This window comes from Thunnus thynnus, chromosome 19 (assembly GCF_963924715.1).
Source record: "Thunnus thynnus chromosome 19, fThuThy2.1, whole genome shotgun sequence".
In the NCBI taxonomy this organism is placed as follows: Eukaryota; Metazoa; Chordata; class Actinopteri; order Scombriformes; family Scombridae; genus Thunnus; species Thunnus thynnus.
The window spans coordinates 25306186-25329217 of NC_089535.1; the positions used below are offsets into that span (position 1 = coordinate 25306186).

General features: G+C 37.9%; 1 protein-coding gene across 2 annotated transcripts in view; it reads right to left on the reverse strand.

Moving 5' to 3' along the window:
• The window catches only part of LOC137171307 (uncharacterized), an 82128-nt gene that overhangs the window by 26279 nt on the left and 32817 nt on the right, over window positions 1-23032 (reverse strand). The window contains exon 2 of one of the 2 annotated variants that reach the window (XM_067575258.1): window positions 13116-13227. The exons of the other annotated variant lie outside the window; for it this stretch is intronic. The gene's annotated coding sequence lies outside the window, so the exon portion shown is untranslated. The remainder of the gene's footprint in view (window positions 1-13115; window positions 13228-23032) is intronic. 2 annotated transcript variants of the gene reach the window in all.

Consider the following 23032-nt stretch of genomic DNA (forward strand, 5'->3'; position numbering starts at 1 on the left):
GCTCTTCTGTCAATTTTGGGGTTTTTTTGTCACAAACAGCAGATGGGCCAGTTCCATGACTGAAAGTACAGACAGAGCTGTAACTCAACACACACACTGAGTACTGCATATGTGTGCCAGGTCTGGCCGACTGATTTCCAAATTGTTTCAGAACTCAGAGAAACCACGGAGCTCCGTGGTTTCTTAACTGTAGCTACTCTAATTGACAGGCTAACTGCTAACATACTAGCCACCATGGTAGCACTGATTACTCAGAGTAGCTCTGCAAGCTTCTTACTAGTATCTCTATCTGTACCTTGCCATTTACTACTTCCTGGCATTTTCATTCAATAAAGATTTTATATTAAAGAGGGAATAACAACTCTCCAAGCTAGCCAGAGGTGTAGCTAGAAACTGTATTTTGGGTGGTCAAATACATAAGTGAGTTTTTTTTCCCAGAAAAATGTATTTAAGAAAAGCTAGAAGAAGAAAAAAAACAAGCAAACCCAGACAGCAGAGAGGGTGTTAACTTAGAAATTGCACATGTAACATATCAATTGTGCATTCAGTCTACAGCCATTGTTGCTTCTGTACAACTCACAAATAACCAAATCTGCACATTTTACTGAAAAAACATGTCCTTACACTCTGTTATAACCAAGAAAGCTACACATGACACTTTGATGAGAAGCACCTTGATTTTCCATTCTTGACTGTGTGGGGAAATACATACAGATTTGGCTGTGAAGGTGATTCATAAATTGCACATAAATCGGCAAGTGAACCCGCATCAGGCTGACCGGGAGACAGTGCCACACTGCCAGGGAGCAAGCAGTCAAGCAAACCTCGTTGTGGGCTGATCTGGTGGACTCAGTCGATGGAGACAGTGGCTTTTCTTCTTCTTCAACTTTTTTAAAATAACACATTTAAGAACTTTGTTTAGCCATTGTTATAGCGTTAATAGCTAGTTGGCTGAAGGCAGCTCAGGAAGGTCTGCGTGTCTGAGCCAGAGCAACTAATTATTGGCACATCCTGCCTGGACTTTGTTTTTGTTCTCTTGGTTTTCTCTGTTTCTCGTGTGTGGTCCTCCTGTGTTTATGTGCACCTCCTCTCACCTGCCCTGCATCACCCTTGTTAGCCCAGCCCTACTCCTAGTGTCTTCCGCAGTTTATCAGCTCCCAGTCTGCCCGTGTGTTTCGTCACCTGTTGTCTGATTACTTTAGTTCCTGTTTTATTTTGGAATATTTTCTCCTTGTGTCTTGTTAGCTTTACTTCCTGAGTTTTCCCACCTTTGTTGATTACCTCATGTGTTTCACCTGTGTCTCATTTCCCTCACCTGTGATCAGTTTGCAATCACACCCTGTCTATTTATAGTCCAGTTTTCAGTTCGGTTTTTGTCGAGTCATCTGTGTTTATTCTGTGTTTCTGGTTAGTGTTCCTGTGGCTCCAGTGACTATTGGTATGGTTTCATTAAAGATTCTGCATCGTATCCAGCCTGCCTGCCTGCCGTCTCTTGTGTTTGGGTCCACCTGCTCCACTTGCCACCCTGACAAATTATGTCCCGGAGACTTCCTACAACTTGTTTCAACAGTTCCATTTTAATCAGATGACAAATTCAACACATACAACAAGTCAACAATAAATCAAGTTTATATTTAATTTTGTTACAAAATGTATTTTGATCAAACTTGGCTGGGTGGGCCAGTGCCGCCCAGAGCCATTACTTGCTTTTGTGCCTAAAGCTAATGAGCTTTGTAACTGGCAACTGCTTCCTAACAGTCAGTGAGAAAGCTTATTAACTGTCTTGGTAACAGGCCTTCAGAAAAGCCAAAAAATGTTTTGCTCAAGCTGGAACAGATTTGAGTTTACTTTTCTCTGTTTGTGTCTTTTCACTGCATTCCTATGACTTCTTGCCATCATGGATTTCACACATTCAGAACTAAAGAGCATTTTCTCTGTGTGTACAGAGAAGACGTAGGCCGATAGAAAACACGAAGCTGCTGAGATTACAGTCAAATTATATTGCATGAAATGAACACTGAAACAGCTTCTGCCCCACTCTACTCACAGACTCTGGAGGGCTCCTGACCTTACTCTGCATTTCCTGCTTTAGGCTACTGCCTATGTAGCCTACAGTACGTCTATCTCCACTGACAGGATCAGTAGCTCCTGTAGAAGTTTGAATTTCTAAATGTTTACCCTACTCTATCCGTCTTAAGGTTAAGTAAGGTTTCTACAGTTGATAGTTGGAGAATTTTCAAACCACACACAGGCAGCAGCACCCAAATCAATTATTGAAAGTCTGTTCATCATCAGTCATGGATTAACTGTGTCAGTCACCTTTAACTAACCAAGGGATACAAATTTTGCTCATCACCCAAACCTCAGCTCAGACTCTCACTCAGTTTTGAATCTAAACTATTAAGTGTTAATGGTGTAGACCTTAAACTAAGAGTCACCTGGAGCACTTTGTTGGACACTTGGCATTAGAACTACATTTTGTGCATAGTAACATAACTCTGAATGTTCTATATCCAATCAGGCATGTGTTTGGACTTAACAGTGGCTGTTGCCATGGCTGGCAACAAGAATAGTAAAATCAGTTGTCATTGATCTTGAGTCACTCTGAGATGGATATGGTCAATTAGAGAAAGAAGAAGAGAACTGGATCAATTACCAGGGTGCAAAAGAAATATTTGACTTCTCATTAACTGAGTAGTGACAAATGATTGTTTTTCAAGAAGAGAAGAGATAGACACATTGACTTTAGTTGAACAAGTCAAGTTTTCCTTTCCCATTGAAATGAATCTGAATGAGGATTCTCCCAAACATGATAGCTCAATAAAGGGATCGTTTAAGGTGTATTGTTCACATGCTCCCCATTCAGTCACTGTAATGAGAAAGTAAGGCTCTGTCTAAGGGCACTTTTTAGTCTGGTTGAATCAGATTGGTTAGTTTTAACCCTGGCTGCGATTTTTTTGGGCAGGTCTGAACACAGTAATCGCACTCAGGTGTAGACCAAAACCATATCGAGATCCTTTAGAAGAGGTGGTCTCAGTCTGGTCCCAAACGAACCCTGGAGCGAAAATGAATATATACATATTCTTTATATATTTTATTGTGTGAAGCACTATAAATGGTTGTATATTCCAGCTGTGTGTCATGCCTCTTTTATACATCATGGGTGCCAAAAAGACTTCTGCAAAGGATACACCTGTGTATCCTCGCTCATAGCTCCTCCGGCAAGCCTCCTCTCTCCTCCAGATGCATTTTATGAATAGAGACATCCTTGAACATGACACACTGAGATCGATTTCCAGGTCACGGGCAGGAGGACGGAGGAGAGAGGAGACGAGGAGGCACGAAATAGAGAAATGAGAAGAACCCATTGTGTTTGACCAGACGACCTCCTTCAACACCCTCTTCCTGTGTTTATATTCTTGCTCTTGCCTCAGACACATCTGACCAATGAGCAGAGTGAATGTTCTCACATGGCTTGTAGTGATGCATTTTGGTTTGCTTGGATTTTTTTCTGTGTGCAAATGAACCAAACCTAGGGGAAAATGCTCCAAGTTTACCAACTCATCCACTGATTGAGACCAGAGCAATCAAACTAAAATTCCCTAATAGAATCAACTACAATTAAACTTTTAAAACATAGATGAAGATACATGGTGCACTTGTAATCATTATTGACATACTGCTGTGCATTCTACTGAAGAAACTGGTTCAGTAGTCCTCTAGTTGTTAACAGCTGCCAAATCTCATGGATTTTGGTCACATATATCATGACGTGTTCACCATCATCGCATCAAGTCTGTGCGGGGGGCTGTGCCGCCAGGAGATTAAACACACTACAAGAGAGGACTAAAGACCTCACCTGCATTTATTGGCTTCATTGTTTCAGCCAATGTGTGACATATTCACATCAAACAATGATCCTCACATCATAGGTGTTTTTTTCTTAGTTGGATGATTTTATTTAGGACAACTGAGGGAAGCAACAAAGGGAGGTGTCAGGTGAAACCAAATCAAAGAAATCGATATAACAAAAGAAGCTTCCTATCGTTATATAATTTTAGCAACTACTTGGCTGGCTTACCAAAGAACATGAGTTAATACAAAACCTGAGTTCCTCAATCTCAAAATGAGTAAACAGCAAGACCGGTATTATTATTATTGAAGTTAACAACAAAATTCTAGATCCTGTCTTCTGAGTCTTGGAGACACCAACGCCTCCATTCCAGTTAGATCTCCTTTATTAAGAGAGTTAAGCTATTTAGTTATCTAGTTAGTTCTGTGCCTTTTCTTTGTGTCAAGGTCAGTTAGTTATTTGCTTGTCTACTCTGGCAGTAATTTTTGTTGTTTTACAATTACAATTTACAATTTCATTTAGCAGATGTTTTAAACCAAAGCGATGTACATCTGAGACTGATACAACACAAACAGGGATCTAGTCAGGAGACAACAACACAAGTAAGTGCCATAAAGCTTAAGTTTGAGTCCGATAGGACATAGGTGCCAACAGGTGGTGCACCGAGGCAATGCATAGAGTGCATATATTGCCTAGAAGCAGATTTTTTTAAATTTAATTTTAATTTTTCAAAATGTTTGTTGTTGATTACACCAAAGACAAGAAGTATAAAGTCAGCGACTACACATGCTGTGTTCTCTACGCTTGTGTCCAGTTAAACAACATTACACAGCACTCCTGGTGAAAGCCATACGAGATTAACACCAACCTTTGCTAATCAAATCTGCAGAATATAAATATTAGTTAGTTAATTAACTAAATAACCTTACGATAACAATAAATTAAAACAAACAGTACACATATGTATGTGTATTTGGGGAAAAAATGTATAATTTTTGATACATACTGTAGGTAGACTGGCTGTTCTAATATTACTAAAATTATTATTATTTTAATATCATCACATCCATATTACAAATTTTAAAATTTACAGGGAATGAACTGAGTCTGCGAGTCTGCATGTGCAGGAAATTCTGGACATTTAAATTCAACCAGGATGACAAGATTACAATCATATTTAAAGAGCAGCATCCAAGTAACCACTGTCAGACTGATGATTGGCCAGATATGATCTATAAGAATTTATGAATGAATAAATTTCACTACAGCTTCATTTGTTAAAAACTTAAATGAGAGGAGATAACATCCTCATAAAATGTAGGACCATGAAGACAGAACAGGATGCTTCTTATTGTAGAAAAGAGACAGCGGGTGGAAGATTGAATCTCCTTGACAATCATGGTGGTAACGGGGCTGCTGATGAGAGCGCTTGATATTGGCATAAAAGACAAAATTAAAGAAGCACAAAGGTAATTAAAGAGCGGCATCCAACAACCTACTGGTACATGAGTTCATCTATCAGATATGAAGATGTATTAAATTTGTAAATGTGAGGCCAGAAATGTATGAATGGACATCAAAATGAGAGGATATGGTAGAAAAAAAAATCAGTAGGAGATTAATATTTTTGTTGCTAAAATAGATTATTTTCAAAGTTATTTCTGTCTTCTTTCACTTTTTTTCAAGACAGTGAAAAAGTAATGAAAGTAGGAAGAGATGGAGACAGGAGTGCAGATAAATGCAAAGATATAGACACTCAGAGCAAACAGCTGCTGGTGTATATCTTTCCACCTTCTAGTAAGGACTTTTGGTTCACATTTGGTTCAGCCCATCAAAAGGCTGTGTGATTATTTCGTGTGAGTGTCAGCCTGTGAATGAGTCTTGTGTGAAACTCAAGGTGAAACTCAGGCAAGTGTGAGCGACTTCTATCCAGCGAAGGTAACACCACCTCCAGCGAGATGACTCACACTGATAATTTCCCAGTGTTTGTCCACAAGCTCACACCAAGGAACCTCCGATGACTTATGACTGGTTTTTAAACACGCTGTCTAAACTGTTGTCTGCTCAACATGATGATGATGATGATTCTCATTACCCTCGGCTTTTAAATCTCTGTGCTTAGTTGTCCCCATTGAGACCCTACACTGACTGCTAATTATCTGTCATCACCGATGACAATACCTGCCACTTGATCACTGACAAGAAGTCTCAATCTGAACTGACAAATAAATGTGTGCAGTTATTATGTTCCCACAAGCACATTTCTTCATCAATATAAAATTCTGTCTTTCTATAATTAATTATAGTCACGTTGAGATATTTCACAGGATAAGTGAAAGGTTTGACCTGCTGGTGGTGCTAAAAAAGTGAGGGGCTCACCAAAATGAGTAGGATTCATCCTCTGGTTACCATGGATATCTGTACCAAGTTTAGTGGAAATGCATCCAGTAGTTGAAATATTTGGTAACACTTTGCTTTAAGCCCCCATATTATACAGTTTTATGACATTTAAGGACATTCTGTGCATGTTTATTAATGTACAGTATTTGTTAACTATTATAACTTCTCATATTCAGATATATTTTGTATTATTATTGCTGTGTTTTACTATATTATCATTCATTATACATCAGCATCCACTTATAGGCGTCCACAGGAGGAGCTACAGTTGTTGACAACTATATTAATCAACACTTATATCTGCTTACAATAATTCTGGTGTGTTATGAATCTTGACCAAAATGAGTGAATGAGTGGACAGTCCCAAAATAAATGCAACAATCTACTATCATTTGATTTACATTTATCACAGATTGGAGACTCGGAAGAATAAAATTTATGTAACATGACCTTAGAGTAATGAAAACTTTAAACTGAATTAACCTGTGTCTGCTGTTTATTGGACAACTATGAATACAGGAAAGTGCAGTTCTCCATATTTTATCAGGCAACACATCATCATTTCTCTTCCCCAAGCCTTCTTGATACAGTTGACAGATACAGAAAAAAAAAAAAAGAAATAAACAAATTTGGTAATAAGCTTCTTTCTCTCTGGAGAAAGAGAACACAACTCCAAAATACTGTGTTTCTCACATGTGGACTCAAAATGAGGGATGCTTTCCCTCACAAAATGTCTGAGTTGCATGTGACAGAAAAAATGAGAGTGAGGCAGATTGTACTTTAAACAGAAGCAAACTTGTTGTCTTTTATGTGCTGAAGCCCTTTTCCACCGCATGTCTGACATTTGGTTGGTGCATCCAACCATCTCTGCTGACTTTGTGGCTCTATAATAACATCACACCACTTCCTTCTTTGCTCCAGATGGCCACTAGAGGGTTTTGGCACTTGAACATAAATATATGTTATTTTTTGGCCATTTGCTTAAATGACTGGTGCTCTTGTTTTTCTAGGAAGGACGGTCTTCTTTGGAGTGCTGTATGTTTGGGTCAGTGCTTTGAGTGATATTGTATTTCTATTTGAGGTACTTGACTTCTATGTGACCATTCTGGTAAAAATAAAATGAAAACAGTTAAAAGAAAGTTGTGATGCTGCCTTTTTGTTACAACAGCAACAAAGCAACCTGTCATCTGAGGTTGAGTTTGTTGCTTAAGGATATATTACTGCAGTAAACATATTATCTATATATTATTTCTACCACCAAATACAATACACACATGTCTGACTGACAGAAACAGAAAATGGGATGATAATAACATGAAGTGGTTTCTTAGCACATGCTGTAAGACATTCAGCCATAAAGTGCACTACATTTAACATTCAGCCTCCTTGTGTGTTCACACCGCATGGCGTTTCGCTAAGACACCTACCGGGGACATCACCTCTCTGAGAATAAACATGGAAGATGGGCTCATTTGATAGAAGAGAGTTATCAGGACACATATCGCCCACACAGCCACTGATAGCTGCAATCAGCAGGAGAAGGAAGAAGGGGACTCGAGAGGGCAGCTTGTCGGCTCTGATAAGGCCTTCTGTATCACCTCTGATTGAGTTGGAATACTTAGAAGATGCACTGTAATGATAGTCATCTTGGCTAGTGCCAGTCCGGGTGTGTTGTCTGAGGATCTCTGCAATTTAGTATTCATGTGCGTGTGTGGAAGAGCGAAGGAGTGAGGAGAGAAAGTGAGGATGTGAGAGTGTTTTGTGCAAGTCAAGAACTCGTGCTGGAAAATGTAAACACGACATAGCCGATCACTCTCCATCAAGAAATCAGTCTCATGTCACCTTGGATGATATGTGGATGCAACATAAAATCTGGTGGGAAAAGAGATGCAACACATTTACATCACATTGCGGACTTTCCCCCAAGGTTGTTATTGAGAGTGATTTACAGAGACTCCATCAATGCAGTAAACATTGGTTTTGGTTCCCACGTTCTGTATGTGATGTTGGAATGAATGCCTCAGCTGTGCTTCAAAAGCCCAAAGTGGACAGGATTTATTTCTCCAGGGCAGTTGGGGAACTTATAAATTTAACTGATCAGTGCTTTTAATCCCAATCAGAGCACATATTTGTATTATTTTCTTCCTGAAACAATAAGTCGATTAATCATTGATCATCAGAGAATTAATCTGCAAGAATTTTGTCCTTAGACCTGAGGGGAACTGTAATCAAGTGATAACTGTGTACTCATCACTGCCATTTGATTCATTAATATAAAAATATTGACTAGTGCAGCTTTTATACTCGCCTCCCCTGTAATACAAATTACCTCATAACTGAGCAAAATAATTTGTTTTTCTAAAATTTACTGCCCAAATGTGAAGGTTTATGCCCAGGCATGACTGAAATGTACAGTAACGGGTCTCCATGCAGAGTAGCAATATAAACCTCATGAATTTTCTTGAAGAGGGATGAAGAGTGTGAAAATACAATACACTAGACGCACTACAGTAGATCTAGCTCATGATTGGTGTTCCAGTTTATTTCAAAGGTGTTGGAGGTGTTGAACTGGGAAAACCATTTCTTTATGGAGCTGGCTTTGTGCACAGGGACATTCTCATGTTGAAACAGGAAGGAGCTTTCGCCAAATTCTGACAGAAAGTTGGTAGCACACTATTGTCTGAAATATCACTACATCCTGAATCATTAAGATTTTCCACAAACAATCCCACGTGTGTCCACATACTTTTGGCCAAATAGTGTAGGTCTTAAGCATAAATGTATTGCTTTTTCCTTAAGAGACTGAGCAATTTTTATCTATTTTGAGTGCCACTATTTTCCGGGGCCTTATTTCCATGTCTGTTGATGGGAGCGGATGGCTGGTGCTTTTTGACTCGCAGCATGTCGCTGGTTTCCCAGAAAGCTCTTTGGCATCATGGAGCTGTCAAAACGCAGAAGATCCAACCCAGCTGAGCGTGCTGCCAGCAATCATATCCGCAGATGACCAAGGGCATCCTAATATTATCTGATGTTGTCATATGAAGCTGGAGTATGGAGAGTTTTAGTCCATGCCAAAAAAAAAAATCACTTTTTTGTGATGCCTACTCATAGTGTGTGCTGTCATTTTCAGAAAAAAATTAAGGGCTTTGAAACAAGAGAAAGAGTTCACTGGTCACAGTAGGAAGGAAGCCAGTTGAAGTTGTGTCTGACCAGGATCCTTCCTGCATGCTTCCCTGTGGAGGTATTTCACACAGTTTGGCCTGAGTAGCCCTCAGATTACAGCAGGTGGAGCTGGAGCGCGTGGCTAAGGAGAACAATATGGGGTGTACTTTGGATGGTTGGCCTCCACTTCAAAGCTACTGTTTGTGCCTGCTCAGTTTCAATCTCCCACTCTGCATGTGAGCTATTTTCTCCCAGTTTTAAGTCAGAACCCAGCTGCTGATCATAAGGCCCGGCCTGTGGGTAGAGAAAAGAAGCCCATAGCTCATTTTGGCCTTGGAATATAAAGGGCTGTATGGAGAGCCTCTGCTTGTCCCCTGAAGCTTAATCGTCTCTGAACTACATATGGAGAGAAATGTGGTATAGTTAGGTTGCATAGCTCTCTGAAAAGTAGTGTAAGTGTGGCACTGTGAAGCTGTAATGCTCATTATACATTGGAAATCAAAATGAAATGAAAAATGGAGAGACGCATTTACTATTCTTAGATACTTAACTCTATAGTAGGGCAAAAACCAGTCCAATTTGGCAATTTGTCCTAAAGACCATGTTGTTACCTGAATAGAAATGATTAATCTTCTATGTGGTGGCCATTTTACATCAGCTCAGACTCTGCTTGTCAGGTTCAGCCATACGTACTTTACTTTCACCCATCCGAGCTGTACTTTGTCAGCCTCAGCTGTACTTGGGCTCAGTTGTGATATAAGCTGAATGCTAAAGTTATGCTATCATGTTCTGATGTTACACAACATTTAGAAAATTTTCACTATTTGTGCAGATATAGTACCTGGGTTTCGATATCCAAAACATTACATTTTGCGAAACTTAACTTTGAGAAATATGAAAATGTTTTTCTATAAAATTCTTTTTTCCCCATTTTAACAAAAGAAGCCAAATTTCTTAAATGTTCGATGTTGAAACCATAAAATTACCTTGCCTATATAAAATACAGCCAATGCCAATTTCCAAAACTTGATTTTAGACACTGGACAGCGTTTCACTCAGTACCATAAGAGTACGTTTGTTTGACATGTTAACATGCTAAGTTAGCAAGTTACACTTTTGTGTAATACTAACATTCATATACATGTTCAAATATTGATCGTTTGCATGTATTAAACATAAGCATGTAATGTTTAGCATGTTTACGTGTGTGCAGTCAACATGCCTGCAAACATTTAGCATGTTAGTGTAGCATGATGAGGTGGACATGCTAGCATGCTGTGACAAATTGAAGAAGTACAGTGCAAGCTGAAAGTAACTGCTTCAGTTTTAGAGGTATCCAGTCAGTAAGTGAAGTAGCCAATTGGATATGTGTCAATTTGAGCCTGTTGGTGCCACATGATGAAAAGTCAGGGGATCAACAGAATCGGTAGGAATCATTCTGTGGGGAACATGAATGTCTGAAAAAGATTGAATCCCAATATCCAATATCTAAGATCTTGATTCAAGTGTTGGACTGACACACCGGCTTACATTATCATACCTGGAGTCACGCTGCTAGTGTGTCCAAAAAGAAGAGAGAAAGAAATAAGCTCATTTTCAACAAGCTGCATCTTAACACACAGTACAAACAATGAATTTATAGTAATAAAAGAGGAGGACAAGCATTGGTAAAAGAACAAATGGGGAAATATTTAACCAAGAGACTATATCTTTTACTTTTTTACAGTCAGCGCAGAGCAGGAGGTGGTATAAAGTGTATAGAACACTGGTAATAATGAAAATGTATTGTGTGCTACATTTTGTTTACATATCGTTTTACTGACATGTATTTCAGTTAACAAATGGGCTGGTTCAATTGAATTAATATGGTGAAATTTATAGTTTTATTAGTGATTGAAATGTCCTCCATTTAGAGCAGTCTTTGAACCTGTTAGGTGCTATTTTCTGTTGTTTATTGGATAACCAGGTGTCAAGTTTGTTATAAGCTAATCAGAGATGAATATTGTAACCTACTGAGTTCCTAAGGGGGTGGGACTAAAGAGAGCAAGAGACAGACAGAGAACTAGAGAAACAAGTGAACAAAGAGAAGCTAAATTCTAGTTTTAAGTTCAGTAAAAAAGTTTTGAGTAAAAGTTTTAAGTAAAAACAGTAAATTTGCTGTTTGTCAAGTTAAGAGCTAGAGGTTTTTTTAATCAGTGTGTAGCCCTGTAAAACGGAAGAGTGAACCGTGTTTGGCGCTATTTCTGTCAGTAATTCTACTAAACTGGTGCGATTGCCATGGACTTGCTAGTTAGCTATTGCCCATGCTAGCTTGGATGAAAAGAGACCATGGATGTGTAATAAGAGCTGGATAGGGCACCGCAACTCAGCCTTGCAGCCAATTTCTCCCAGTGGTCACTGGCGGTATTGCAGCGAAAAATCCCCCTGCAGCCCAAAAAGAATTTTCCCCATAGACCACCATTGTAAAAGAGACGTCTGTAAAACTGTTGACAGGACACCTTGAACTGCAAATAAGGTCAATTATGACTCTTTCTATTATGAACTTTTGATCCATGGAGGTTTTATATTTGTATAAAACCTTTGTATATTTCTTATAATATATCCATGGAAGAAACTGAGTGTGTGTGTGTGGGAAACACATTTTGCACCGAGTTTCTGAGTGAGAATGGACACTATCTTTGTCCATAATCATATCGACATTTATAGTTAAAAAGACAAGAAGTTTATTAGTGTTTGTGGATTTTTGGATAGTCTGTGTCGGATGTTGCCACACACGCTGCTGCAGTAGAGGTGCTCGGGACTTGTCGCTGCATGCCAGAGCAACCAGACTCTTTCACACACACACAGACAGAGCCTCAGGACGGCTTTCATTGCACAGCTCACCGCTGGACAGAGGGTTTGAAAACTGGTTGCCAATAGCTTTCTGAGTTTCCAAGGAAACAGTGAGTACAGACAGAATACTTTTCTTGAGGATTCAAATGACCTCCAACATATGGTACTATAAGCTGAGATATAAAACCTTGGGTATTATTTGTTTTATTTTATTTGAGGTCATTTAAAAGGTTTTGTAATAAATGTTTCCTCTGTTATTCTAATATAATATATATTAGAATATATATATATATATATATATATATACATGGTACAGTTTATATATGGTATACTTTTATATGTATTCATGTTTGATCATAATGTGATTCCCGTGGTAAAAAAGGGCTATAGTTGTGCTAAGTATAATGCATGGGAGTTTTAAGCTCACAATAACAGTATAGCTATAAAAGAAGCTAACCAGACCTCTCTGCACCCAGTCCCATATGCTCAGATTTGTTAGTTACTGTACACATCCTAATTTTAAACTTTAGTAGACACTAAGTAAGTGAGTAACTAAGTAATTGCAGATTTTTTCTGTATTAAACAAAGGCCATGATCTTTCCCTAAAAGACCTTAACCAAGTGCTGTGACTGCCTAACTTAACTATACTGCAATACATTAGTTGGTATGAGCAGAAATTGTATTGCAAGAGTAGATATTGTAAAAACATAAATGAAATATGTTGTACTCCACACCATGTAAAGGCTTTAGTAAAGGCGTAGGCAGACAAAAGGCCATGCTTCTGTCTGTGGCATTTTCCAGGTCTGAAATTTTTCAATCTGTGCAAGCATTCAGTGGTGCAAGATTATAAAGACAACAGAGTGATTACCTGTCATGTATTACTTTATTCACTGGAAGACAGCCTGACCCCTTCGTAATCTCAAGATGCTGCAGTTCCTGTCATTCACAGATTCCTGCTCATTTGTGCCTTCCAGTCATCCCTGCAGCGGAAAACAGACTGCATCACCCACTGCTACCATCTGCCAGTCTGCACAGGCCAGACACGGGTTAGCAGGTTCTCACATTATGGAGCAGCTTACATGACCTATCTTCTTCCATATGAAAAGATAAATACAGGACAAACTACTGGAGCAATCATCTGAAACCTCCCCTAAATGTGTTCACAGACAAACTTCTAGCACGTATGGTAAGGAATCAAAACTTCCTGAAAGTCTTTCAAGAAAGTCAGAGGTTATGGGCCGTGTGAGAACACCACAAGATTAATTAAAAGACAAAGTAAAAATAACTCTGAGGTGTGTGTGTGGCAGCAGTACCAGTAGGAGTTCAGGATTTGTTTATTCAGTGTTAAAGTCCTGGAGAGGAAAATTCTCATTCAGTCAATTAAAATCTCATTCAGTCAATTAAAACTAACCCATTAAAGGTAATTGACTGATATGACAATATAGGTCCGTAATTAAATATCAGGACTCCCTGATAAAGATAATGATATTCATATATAATTTCATTGCGACAGATAAAATATGATTTCATTAGCATGATGGACATTAAATTAATGCATGTTCATAAAAATAACCAGTATTAAGCATTTATAATGAGAAATTCTAAAGTTAAATTACAACTTTAAATAGTTTGTTTTGTACTGCTAAAAGTCCAAACCCAAAGATATTCAGCAACAAATCCTAATGCTGGAGATGCTGGAAACAGCAAATGTAATGTATTGTCAAAATCATACTACAAATACGCTGGAAACCAGCTAACAATGTGCTAATGAATCCAGTACAGAAAGGCTGGCTCTACACCTGGTTTAAGCCTTTTACTAATGTTTGAACAAAACCACAGACTGAGTCTGCAGTCATGCTATCTGCTTTGTGAGGCTGTACTTGGGCACAGTGGTACATAGAGCTAAATGCATCAGCATGCTAACATGCTCACAATGACCATGATAACATGATAATACATGAGTAACTGTACCAAATTTCATGGAAATCCATCCAATATTTGTTGAGATATTTCAGTCTGGATCAAAGTGATGGACCAACACACTGACCAAGTTTCCTTATTTCAGTTAATAGCATGTCTGACAGAGTTAGTCAGCCCATAAAAACATTTAGGATGCCCAGTTAACTCGTGGGAATTTCTGATGGCTTGTGTGATGTGTTTTCCTGCCACAGAAAATAAATCCCTGACAAGTGAAAACGAGTCAAAAGGGTCTCCTGACATCTCTACTGTAGAGGGGGACGGGGGGCCGAATCATCTGTCAATCAGACAAGAATTAGTGGTGTAACAATATGTCATGATGAAAAATGCTAACTGCCAGAGAAAACTGCACTTGAAAACATACTTGGACAAGCTACACAGTGTGATTTACATTATGTTTTAATGGAAGTTACTTAATTCTGGTTTGTTTTTCATGAGAATAATCTATATTTAAATAGATATATATATGTGTGTGTGTGTGTGTGTGTGTGTGTGTGTGTGTGTGTGTGTGTACTGTATATATTTTTAGTTTTATTAAAAGAGTTTAAAAACTTTGACACTTCAGAAAATCTAATTTCGATGACGTCAAAGTTCATGTTGTGCATGGATACACTCTTGGCAAAGATAATTTGTACATTACTTTGAAATGTTCATTTTGTATGATGGTTAATTATGGTTGTGTATTTTTGCTTTTATAGGTTGCACTGCTGTCACCAATCAAAACCTTTTTTTTTTATTGTAATTAGCAATGTTAGAAAGAGTCCCTGCACTTTCTCATATTGGTATCTTCTCCCAGCAGCTGTTGCTTGATCATCGTCATTGACCCCAATCTTCATTAAGACCTTTGGGTCTTCATCAGAATAATGTTTGTAAAAGAAAAAAAAGTAGTCTGTTTTTCAGCTTGGCTGTGGAGACTAAGAAGCGCCCACATGATCCAATATGTAATTTTATCAAACTGTGTCCAGACTCCATCCACTGCAACCACCGCTGCATCAATCATCACATTCCTTCCATCAATATAAATGCAAATCATACAATCTAGTAAAGCTGTGTGGATTATAACTTAGTAGTAGACTGTCTGTGCAAAATGATGCTGTGAAAGGTCACTGGCTCATTAAGTTCAGGCGATTGCAAAGACTAGAGCAGTGAGCACAAGGGATGAGCCTGCTCGTCTGTGCACTGTAAAGAGCAACAATATTGCAGGGGCCTTTTTAAGATGTAGGGAGCAAGGACTGCTGTTTCGGGTAGCAGCTGTATGATGCACAACTGAACGGTGTGACCTTTTGTCATTTGGTTCGATATTTGTATGCACTGGAAATTTAGTTTATATTCCATCTTGTTCTATCTTTTGCTTGAATGTCTATATTTTAACCTCTTGATTTGATTTCTGCCTTTAACATGTGATTAACTTGGTTTCAAGAAAATCATTCAGGAAGAATTCAAGAGTCCATCAGTTGTCCTCACTTTATTCAGTCTGGACATGTACAGTAATTATGGCATTTTGATTGTGAAATGTTGGTGAACATTTTGACAGTAATTTTGTAAGTAAGTGAAGTGAGTGTCAGTGACCAACAGGACTTCTGGTTCCTTCTCAGTTTACAGAGGTTTTGATCTTATTGTTTTTTGAAGTATTTTTGAATCCTGTCACCACAAAAGAATGTTGATATTGAACAATTTTACACAACCCGGTACTATGCTCAATGATAATATTTTTTTAAGTTTCAATTCCAAAGTTTAATAAAATTCTTTCTGCTTTGGCACCCCTGCGGCTTAAGGGTTTAGTCTCCCACCATGAACCGCAGTGTCCCCGGTCTCTCTCCCTCATTTCCTGTCATCTCGCTCTACTCTCTATAAGAAAGGCTTAAAATACTAAATTGGTTGAGGTTGGGGAGGAATCAAATTGCAGGTCTAGGACAGGAAGCAAACTCCAAAACACCCATCCATTACCCGACCTCCACAGCCTTAAGTTTCTGCCTCGCTACATAAAGGGCACATCATTTCAAAGATATTCAGCAACAAATCCTAAATTTTCCTGGTCCATAACACTGTTTCTCAGAAAATAATGGCCCCATTTTCATTTGCTTTTGATAATCCTGCCCCCCAGAGGATGAACTTTTTACATTTTCCACACCACATGAACTTTTCTCTAGCACCGCCCTCAGGTCAAAATGTCATATAATGTACATACTGTGAAGGCTTATAAAATATTCAGTATCTAGTATTCAGATTCTCATGAGATTCACTAAGCATATTCATGTTCCCCAGAGGATGACTACTTTTGATTTTAATGACTTTAGGCAGCTTAAGGACAAGCTTTATATTTTAAAGCTGCAGGGATAGCAAAATTATCATTTACAATTTATTTTGTCCAACTCTTGTAAATTTTAGTGTACATACACACAGACACATACACACAGATAGACACCTCTATCCTGGACTTAATCTAGTGGTGGATAAACTCCAGCCCCAATCAAACAGTCCATTTAAATCACAGACCTTTCTCCACTCCAGGGATAATTACCCCCATTATTCTATTGATGAAGTGGCACCTGAAAAATCCCTTTAATGTTTTACCTTCTTTGTATTTAGCAGCAGCAACACGCCTCTTGTGTTGCATAAAGTAAAAAGTTCTTTTAAAAAAAAGGTTATAATGACTGCGTGGGTTCAACCTGCACAAAACCCAAATGTCCACCTGTGTCAAACTGTGGTAAAAGATCACTTAACTCCCCCCTTTCTGCTTCTCTGTGATATCAATGCAACAAAGCCCTGATGCTGTCGATATAAAGTAGAAATAAATGTAAAATGATTTCTAAAATATTAGAGAAGTGTAGGTCTTTTTATTCATTCATGCCAGCCCCTCCCTCACTGCCCTTCCCTCTACAGTGGTCTCAGTCGTCCTCATTTGTTTTGCAAACCAGCAAGGCCGATTAATTAGGCGGGAGCAGCGGGAGTTTGTCACAGCGAGGTTATTGCATGAAGTGTCCATTATTCTCATCTCCCACTGAGGTGTGTTTAAACCTCTTAATACTGGCCTTTATCAGTGAAAACAATACTGACCCTCAGCATAAATGTCATAACATTACTGTGCATATCAGGATTTTAGTGCAGGTCTTATTCATGCTGACTCAAAAAGCCTGCTTCAACTTAAGTGTAAGAACTGAGGGCAAATGCTTCCAATGAAGCAGAGAGAGAAACAACATTTTGCTGGCAAAATCTGAAAACTACAGTTATATTTAATAAATATTTCCATTATTGATTATTTTTTCAATCAATAGGATGCAAGAAAATTGTGAAAACACCCATCACAAGTACACAGAGCCCAAGGTGACATCTTCAAATGTCTTGACAGTCCAAAACCCAAAGATATTCAGTTTCCAGTGATAGTAAACAAAGCTAAGCAGAAAATCCTGGTTTACTTTTCAGACGCTGGAACCAGACAATCTTTGTTTACCGTTCTGTTATTTAGACAATAATAAGTGGTTGTGATGTAACATGCAGGTAGGCAACCTGTTTTGAGACATTAGCAATCAAACTCACATCTAGGTCTGCAACTAACAATTATTTTCATTGTTAATCAATCTGATAACAATCATTTTCTGTTGATCACCTAATCATTTAATTGACTTACTGTTGCAGCTCTAATCACATCCAGGTGATCATGTTTTAGTTGTTACTGTATGCACGGACTTTACTGGACCTCGTCAGTGAACATTTTGTAGACACATTGACTATTTTGACACTTTGTGGATACATTCATTAAAAACTTTTCCTTATTATACTGATAAAAAACATAATCCACTGGCATTATGTTTCTCTAAAAATGTATTTGCTGTTTCACAGTTGATAAATGTCATTTTAAGGAGAGAGGGCTGCCTCTATGATCATCTATGATGCTGAGGAGCCTCATCCATAAATTTAGACGAAGCTGATCTGATAAAAAAAAAAAAACAAAAACATTGTAATCAACCAATAGTGATGTACAGTTTTACATTTGTTTGTGATCCTGTGTGTAATTTTACTATTATTTAGCTACTGGGACTTGTGAAAAGTATCATTATAATACTGAATCCTGTTTTTATCTGTGGTATTACTAAAACATACTGTGAGCGTTCACCCTCAGGAAGGGTGAACACTATAGAGACCAACACTGCTGTGTTTTAAATCTCCCTTTTTGTCACTGACTTTGGAACAAAAAGCTACATTGTAAGTGAATGTGCTGCTCTCTGCTGGTTTATTATGATAACTACAGACAAAAATGAGCCACAGTTTGAGAATTAAATCAATTGGTCACCACAAACTAAAACCAACTAAAGGATAGTCTGAGGCTTTAAACTAATAGATTAATCCAGACCATGGGACCACTTTCTGAAACACTGAAACCAAAATATTGAAAAACCTATAAATGAGTAAAAATTACAAAACACACTGAAACAAAAATTCAATAATAATAATCGTGCACAATAATAGAGGTGATCAATTGTTTTCTGTCTTCATTCACTGCTCTTGGCATGCTTTTACAAAGCCCTGGACGTGTCTTGGAGAAAAGAAAAGACAGTTTGTGCAAAGGATTCAATAACACCTGCTCTTGATTTACCATAGTTTTCCATTCTTTTATGAAAAATGTACAGTAGTTATGTTAACTAGGTGAACACAGGTCTGAATATCTTTTTTTCTCCACATTTCAGCTCTGAGATTGGTCCATAAACATTACAGAGAGCTCCAAAACCCCAATTTGCATGGCTTTAGTTGGCAGAGGCACACACACAGACCATGTGTCACATGTCACAGAATAATCCATTAACAGTCAGGTTAGCCCTGATGACTACACAAACCGCTTCAGAGGCCCATCTTCTGAAAAAAACAGGTGACTCTAACTTTGAAACCAGGTGAGTCCTGAATGTATTTACTAGCAAGCCAGCTAACACATCACATATATATGCAACTCTCTCCTCTTTAGGTAGACTAACCACCTCAAGCTCCTGCGTTAAGATGACACATCCTGGACCAGTCTGTCAACTGAATGCAGTTAGACAAAACTCATATTGACCATCAAACTGCCTGTAAGACAACAAACAAATTAACCCCAAAACTGTCAAAGTAAAAGTTACTGGGATTAGTAACTATAATGTAATTCCTAAATTCCAAATTATAATCCCTTACACTTTTTACTGAAAAAAGGAATTGCATAAATGTAACATATTATTAAGTTACTTCCCAGCACTGATACACAGATAATACACAATGTAATGTACATTTATTTTAAGGATTGAAGCTACTGAAATATCTTGGAGCTCATCAAGTCCTGGAATTCCCCAAACCACCTTAACATAAAACTGCTGTTAGACACTTAGTTGCAATATTTGATCTTGACCTTTCAGCTATCAAATGGCCCAAAAAAGTGTTTCAGTTTTCCCATATTAAAGTGGATTTATCATTCAGTGACACTGACGTGGAAACTCATGTTTCCATATCTCTGCGTTCACACCGCTGTCACTCCGTTTTTTCAGCTTTCAGACAAAATTCAGTTTCATTCTGACACTTAAAATCAAATTTAAAAAGCTGACACACAACACAGCATCTCTTCACTGCTGACCTGTTCATTTTTGGGCTAATTTTAAGATTTAGGCTTGAAGACATAACATGATCTGATCTCAGTTTCTGAGGTTTTAGTCACCTGAGCATTGATGCAACCTCAGATCTCAAGGTAGAGCACTTATGATGATTCCATACTCCAGTCTACAACTATAGCAACAGGGCCTCAGGACCATGAAACAACCTGCCGGAGGAGTAGGAGGACCACTAATACCAAATCAAGATTTGTATTGATTGACAAGACAGTGAGACTAAACATGTCATTAGCCAGTGTAGGTGGTTTTTGGGACATTGTTAGATCAAGTGTTGGGAGACTGGTGCTAATGCTGGCACACTTTGAGAGGAAAGCAAACACATAAAAAGCATCCATCTGCTTGCTCATGTGAAAGTCCTGAAAGACAGGTACATTGGAAAAACCATCGTCCTGAGAGAGATGTCTGCCGGACCACAAAGTCCACAACTTTGTCAATAAAATGTTATAGCTGCAAGCTTCAGACAACTTGTAGGAACCTTTCTGATATTTCGTCTGGGCAAAGGCCAAATGAAACCTTTAAGTTCTCCTTCCAAGGGTTCTGAGATCTATAACATTTTATAAGTATGTTTTAAAATATTTTTTGTATTTAATTAAAAATTCTGCTCCTTGGCAAAAGAAGGCGTCTTTAATTCCAGCGCAACATGACATGGTCAGTCCTCCTCCATCATTTGGCCTCACCATCAGGCTCTTATAATCAGTCGCCTACAGTCACAATCAGCCAGACACACTGTTGCTATCCACAGGGAGCAGAGAGCACAGAGGCTGCATGCAGCTTGACAGGCTTACAATTTGGGGAAATATACTGGCACAAAGTGATGAGGGTCTGCCCACAAATTCTAACCACCCATACTTGAATGTTCATCTTGGTATGTTGTTACAGTTGAAGCCGAGCACCGAGCATTGAAATCTGTTTTTTATTCCTTAAGAAACACCAAAAAATCTGCCAGCTAAAGAAGATATTTTTATTGTTCCAGGAAACATCCCAGATTAATGTATTTACACCAACCACTGTTATTCATAGATAGTGTCACTTGACCAGAGAAAAGGGACAAAACAAGTTCATCTTTATTGTGAACAATTAAAATGGGGGGAAATGTACAAGAAATGAGAATCAACCAGGAAACTGTCAGCTGCAAAATCTGATATTTTACAAACAAAATCCTGTGCTACTGGGTAAGATTATTGTATCAATTTACAATGTAATTTTCTGTCGCACTAATGCGGATCACCTCTTAAGTTTCAAGATGAACTGAACAAAATATTGACAACAAAGTTATACAAAACACGTTTTAATATTTGATCTCATTCTTAGCCTTGCAATTTGTAAAAATAAATAAATAAATGGACAGATGAACTGATTTCAGTTGTTTACAATGCAGAATGATTTATTTCAGGATTATTTGTTCTTATCTTTTTTTTTTATTTAGTTTTTCTATTTAATATTGTTCATCTTCAAATAAAAATACATTTAATTAACAATGTGATTGGGATTTCTCATCTTTCATTTTCATTGGGGAAAAGTTGAATTAGATCAATGGCTCGGTATTCTTTAAAAAGATAAAACTGGCTGGATAAAACAACTTCTTCAGTATAACATCACACATTCAACATCGGACCACAATCAGCAATAAATCTGCAGTCTCATTTTAAATTCTGTTTGTGGGATTCCGGGTAAATGCACCATTTTCGGGAAACAGAAACTCAGAATACTTATCTCAGAGTCACATATGCTACTGGATGACCCAAACAGTTACAAAATAAAGCTGGGAATCTGAGAGAGTCCTTAAAAGAAACATTAAACCACTAAATTTAAGATTTGCAATATAGTAGATTTCAATTCATTCTATAACAGAAACAAAACTTATTCTAGGTTTAAACAACATGCATGTCACATGTCAAAGTTACTTATTAAACAGGTACTAATTATACATGTTGAGTTGGTGATATTCCGGGTAATAAAGCACACTCTTCAAGAAAACACTGAAGAGATTCTCAAACCCTGTGTAAAAAATGTAAAGGGAACAGGCAAGTGTACTTAACATTAACTAAAAAGAATTATAAGCTTAATTTAAATAGCACATCACAGAAAAGTTTACAAAGTGTTAAGATACAAAAACAGATAATCTGATAGTGAATACTCATAAGAACAGACAAATTAAGTAATTTTTTACAAAAAGATCTGACCCAACACATTGGACCCTGTCTACACCGGTCGCCATCACAGCCACCACAGCCACCACAGCTAGCAGCAGGATCAACAGCAGCACTTTAAATAAAGGCACTGTCTCTGTCAGCCAGAATTCCTCAGGTAAGTTGATCCAAAGCCAAAAGCCTTTAGTCTAACAAGTCTAGTGGCCAATACATATGGAAAGTGTTGGTTACTAGAACAGATACATTACCATTTTATGAAATGTATGAAGTGGTGAACCAACCAACCGACAAACAGTGACACTGCCATCTGTAGAGGCAGAGGCAGGCAGTGTGTACGCTTGTGCAAGATAAAACCTAGAGGAAATCCATAAAAAAAAAACACACACACACATATTGAATCACTCGAAAAGGCCACAATAATACTTCTGAATAATTCTACCTTTTCTTTTCCTTTATTGTGTTTACCTGTGGACTGTAATCCTACAAGTTATTTTTAAATCTCTTTGGTTGTTTGGAAGCATCGGGCCACATTTTAAATGTATGTGCTACTGTCTGCTGGTGTGTAATAATTATTACAACTAAGATGTCCCTCATTGATAATCTAATAAGTCACATGCATATAAACCAAAAATATATATATATAAAAGAACAAAATAAATATTGATATAGACAATATTGAATTACAACAAATCCCATAATGAGAAACAAGGCTATAAGAAAACTACAGCCCTGCTACAACCCTGTTTGTTAATATCTCATTACAGCAAAACTGCCATCACAGGAAAACTATATATATAAACATATAAAGAGCTACAGTACTCACTATACAGTGATATATATTGGATACTATGAGCTCACTGTAAACTTAAAGTACCACAGAATTTACATCAAGCCCTTCCAGAAGTAGTACCCATACATTTTGTCACCTAGCCTATATGCCACTTCCTATGGTCTGAAGGTGTCAAGTCTTCATTACAACATCTCATACCATGTCCGGGCCTCCCTGTAAGGTTTTGAATGTGACTCATGTA